The sequence below is a fragment of the Osmerus mordax genome, chromosome 1 (genome assembly GCF_038355195.1).
Source record: "Osmerus mordax isolate fOsmMor3 chromosome 1, fOsmMor3.pri, whole genome shotgun sequence".
NCBI classification, from domain to species: domain Eukaryota; kingdom Metazoa; phylum Chordata; class Actinopteri; order Osmeriformes; family Osmeridae; genus Osmerus; species Osmerus mordax.
The window spans coordinates 2,159,189-2,164,308 of NC_090050.1; positions in this window are offsets into that span (position 1 = coordinate 2,159,189).

Sequence of the window (5,120 nt, forward strand, 5' to 3'; positions counted from 1 at the left end):
TCTCTTGCTTAGAGTGACTGACACTGTTCTGACTCTTCTCTCCTTTCCCCCCCAGTCTGACCTACCTCTCTCTCTCCCCCCCCCCTCTCTCTCTCCATGATCGTGAGTATTGGTTGGCTGAACAGTTGGTCAGAACAGAGAATATAAATATAGACAATGAGTGTCATTTGTCTAGGGGAGGGGGTGACATGAGGGGACAGGGGCGTGGGTCACACGCAGCAGGGCTGAAAGTTGGTATGGAATGTCAGAGACATAACACTGTTCTACCTCATGAGCACACCAGGCTAACTTCTCTGCAAACATACTGACCTGCACTGAATGCTGTGAACCCGTATCTGTCTTTGTGTGTATAGTGGTATTCTATCGTGGTAACAGTTTTTCCCAAAAATTGGGAAAACCACCCATTTTTCTCAAAACCCAAAACCAAGTCTTCAATGTACATTCACCAAGCCATGAATCGTCTGGCAAAATCAAATGATTGCCTCAAAAACCTTTTATTCTGTGCTCAAAATCTACCAATGCTTTCAGATCAAACACACAGCCAGTCAATACATCTACACTGAAGAGCATTCATTAAACATTATATTAAAAACTGAGAACACAGTGTCCAGGTTATGTAATTGCAAAAAAATGCTTTATTTTATATAGTAAATGCATTTTTCAGAAAAATATATAGTAATCATCACTTAAGGCCGATTTAGGGTACTCCGTTTTCCAAAAAACGGACACATGGGAACGCCTTCGTCTACGTGGAACGCCCTCTCCGAGCTCTCCGAGAGCCCTCGGACAGCCCCGGAGAGCTCGACGTGCACCTCCTGAATTTCCTAACTATCCATCCTAATTTCGGATAGTTACGGATACCCCCTTGGCTGTGATTGGTCCGCTAACGACATCATTACCGTTGCCCCACGTACTCTTCTGGCGGTGAATTGTTTTCAGCACCCACAGCCTACGGAGAAACATAAACTAAAAAGAGTCTATCGTATCTGTCCGCCCGCCCATCCGTAAACAGAGTCGGAGTAGCATATAAAGGCCTTTAGTATGGTGAAGTATGGTGTAAGTACTGCAAGTCATACAGTATTGCATGTCTGTATATTCAGCACTTGCATACAGTAAGCCCAAAGAACAAAGAAAGCTCTAAATGCACATTACAATACACTAAATAATATTACTACTGCAAAACCAGTCATTGAGAGATTCATACTGCCTCAGCATCACGTGTTTGTCTGGGTCAAGAGGACTTGGTCTACGTTACATGTCCTCAACATGTTGAACCATGATTCATCTCATGTATTCAAGGGGCCTTTCCATGGAAACAAAATCAAACATTCTCTAGTAGAAAGATATAAATAAGTAGTAAGTGATACAGAAATAAATCTATAAATCTTGTATATTTACATACCCTACAATATGGTGCAGTTTACAGCAACAGCATAGAACTGTACTATAAGCAAGTGTCTGAGTGTACACATACTTCCACATACTGAAATCAAAGATGTTTGACCCTTTCTGAGTTGCGCTTAAAGGGTACTCTATACACTTGCAATGCCAATGGTCAAAAGTCTGACACTGAATTACTTCAACGTTTTCATTGGGTTCAACAGCTCTTTGCTGTATTTCATGTAGTCAGATGACATTATTTTGAAGGACCATATCAACATCATTACAAACAAGTGTGAACTATTTTGAGTTTTGAGTGACCATGACTACTGAACTGTAGTCATCGTGTGTAGCCAACTGTACACGATTTTGTTTGTGCAGCACAGTGCAAAATGTCTTTTAGTTAGAATGAGTTTTGTAAAAACAGTGATCCGTCCTCAGCCACTGGTCAAGCTTTGTGAGTTCTGATTGGCCGTGACAGACATGGTATATTATGCTGTGACTTCATTGGCCACTCGCCAAGTTCCCCTCGCAAATGTCTGGGAGTAGAATTACTGTCATGTAACGGAATGTGTGGTGGTTGAAGTGTGCGTCTGTGACTGAACTATGGCTAAACGTGTATCAACAGTTGTCGCCTCTCACACAAGATGTAAAGCCTATTTACGGGTATCACTTTTTGGTCCTTTAATGTCTTGTGTTTTGTGTTGATACTAGATTCGAGAGGAGAAGACCACCTCACAATGGCTAGTTGCTATTTCAGGTAGCTAATCACATTGTGCCTCATTCATTAATTATGAAATGTTCATGACAAGTGAATACCGGCCAATTTGGTACTTTCCTCCATGCAGATGTTAATAAATCAGAATAATTCCAAATGAACAGACGGGTACCCGCTCTTTGCTATCAGCAGTCAGTTTCCTGTCGCAAATGGCTGATAAGCCGTTCGTCACTCCCGTTAGGTCGGTCTCTGAAGATACACTCTCCCCTGAAGACACGTGTCTAACCCTGTACAGGCTTCCAGCAAAGATATCTTAACACTTAAGGAGTTTTTTTCAGAATGTTTTAGATACCCTGCATTCCTTTTGATAGGCTACCAACTAACCAATTGGCTACCAATTCACACATGCAATTTCATTACAAGCCAAGTAAATACAAACAATGAAAACCAATATGGGCATTCTCACATATTCTAATGTACGCTAGGAGTCAGGGCTTGAGCAAGAAACCGCAAAAGCCTTGTGGTACCAGCTAAGACACTAGTGTAACGCATGCAGAATTACCAGAATTTTATATCTTGCTCACGCAATTAATCTGGGAGTTGGTGACTCCACAGTGTGAGTGGAATAATGGCATGATTGAGGAAGTGAGGTGGCTAATGCTTAAGACCAGTCAGTCGTCTTCCAACACTTCTACATGCGGGGTTGTGTGGGGAAAAATGTAGTTAAAAGTAGTTAAAGGTCCCATGACATGAAAATGACACTTTAGGAGGTTTTTAATCATTCATATGAGTTCCCCTAGCCTGCATTTGGTCCCCCAGTGGCTAGAAATAGGTGTAAACCAAGCCCTGGGTATTCTTCTCCACCTTTGAGAAAATGAAAGCTCAAACGCTCCGATTTGAATATGTTCCTCTTATGTCGTCATAAAAGGAAAGGTTACCTCCCCTTTCTCTGCTTGCCCCCCAGAGAATTTGGCCTGCCAATGAGAAAATGAGCTACGACCTGCGAACGCGATATAGTTTTTTCCTCGAGAGACAACATGGCTTGCAAACAACTGAAGCATGGCAGTTAGCCCCGCCTCTCTCCTCCTCATAGCATTTAAAGCTACAGACACAGAAATGGCAAGTCAAAAGGAAAGCTCATTGTGGGACTGCTCGCAGTGGCTGTAATTCTGCACCAAGGCTGAATTTCGGGAAAGAGACTTCAGATACAGTATTAGGGGACCACTATGGCCTATATAAAAGCATCCAAAAACAGCATGTGATGGGACCTTTAATTACAGACAACCTAAATTCACGAGGCCGACATTCTCGGATTCTCCGACGTAGAGCTACCCGATCGGAAAGGCATTTTCATGCAACCACCTCTTCGTTCTAATACAACTTGGTACGTTGCCTGCAATGATTGAATACGTATTGTCTCAGAGGGGGACTACATAGTAGATTCCCATACTATCTGTTAACGTTTGGGTAAAAATTCCTGCCGACCGGGGGGTGGGGTGCTGGTGAATTTCTCTGAATTGACTCTGTGTAACTCGAGACAACTATCATCTCAGTATTCCTGCGCCTCGTCCATGCATATAGCAGGACAAGTTATCCCTTATTTCTCAGCGTGAGAAATGGTTGATACTTGAGAGCCCTAGGACTATGTAGGCCAACAGTGTGGTGTGTTGGTATTTAAGTAACAATCACAGTTTCCTATCAGTGATCCGTCCAAAGATTTGCTCTGGTTGTTTACGAATTTTGTAATATCAAAAAGTCCTGTACAGAGCCAAGGTAATATAGGTAGTAGACATGAGTGAATGAACCTGAACCTGTGTTTCAAACAACCTGAACATTCATGCAATTTAAGCCTTGCGATTTACATGGTACAGGCCTATAGCTCTATAAATATATATAGCCTAAGTGTGCTTGGTTGACTGACTGTTGGCCTTTATTCGAATTGTGGTTTAAGAAATAAATGACAGTCTCTGATAAGAGGCATGTTAGGCTCGAATGCGTTGCTCTTCCTCCCGACACACCCTTTTGACGTCTACTTTGTGGCACTTTTTTGCGGAATCTAAGCAAACGCACTTTAGGTGGCATGAAAAATGTCAAACGCTCTGAGTTGAGTTTTTAATTATGATAACAATTGATGCGGTTGAAAGCCAAGAGCAACAATAACATGGTTATTTAATATATTTGGATGGATTAGTAATAGATTAGTAAATTAACGGTTTGAAATTTTGTTGTCCATTAAACCCTTTTTTTTTATTAATGCGGTTTTCATAAGCTATACGTTTAGTTGAAAGGTGTCTGTGTACATTTTCTAAGACAGCCAGGCCTTCATAATTTCTGGGTAAGTATGATCTGAGGCAGTTCTTAATTTGTGATAATATGACCATTAGATGATCATATAGCCTATAGCATTCCCTCATATATTATTTTCCTATTTTTTTTTCATACAACTTTGTTGTTCCTTCATATAAAACTGATAAACGTACTTTGTTGGTGTGTGTCTTTCCATGCCATTGTATATTTTTTCAGTAAAAAAAATGCTGAGAAAGATGTACTCGTATTTTAATTACAGGTTTTCTCTCCTTGAAAACAATGAGCTACTTGTCAAAATATCATATGAGGAAGTTCAATGTATAAACATCCTTAAATGTAAAGTTATATAGTATGGACATGATTATTGAGTGTATAATTTCTGGTTTTGTTTAAGCTTTATCCTCAAATATATCCCAACGTATTCATTCATATTAATTCACAACACAACTCTAATGTTCAAATTCATTCACAACACAACTCTAATGTTCAAATGCATTCACAACACAACTCTAATGTTGGGTAGTTACAATGTAGTCAATACAGTGGATGTTAGTGCATACTTCTTTTCATTTTTTTCAGCATTCAAATGCCCATCCACGCAAGCCGTTTCAATGCTTCAACTCCCAGACTGCCGCTCTAACTCCCGGAGCTCTCCGACTCCCCAGAGTCCAGCCCAGAGCAGGATCCTGAGTGGGAGTGGGCTGGTGACTCTCCG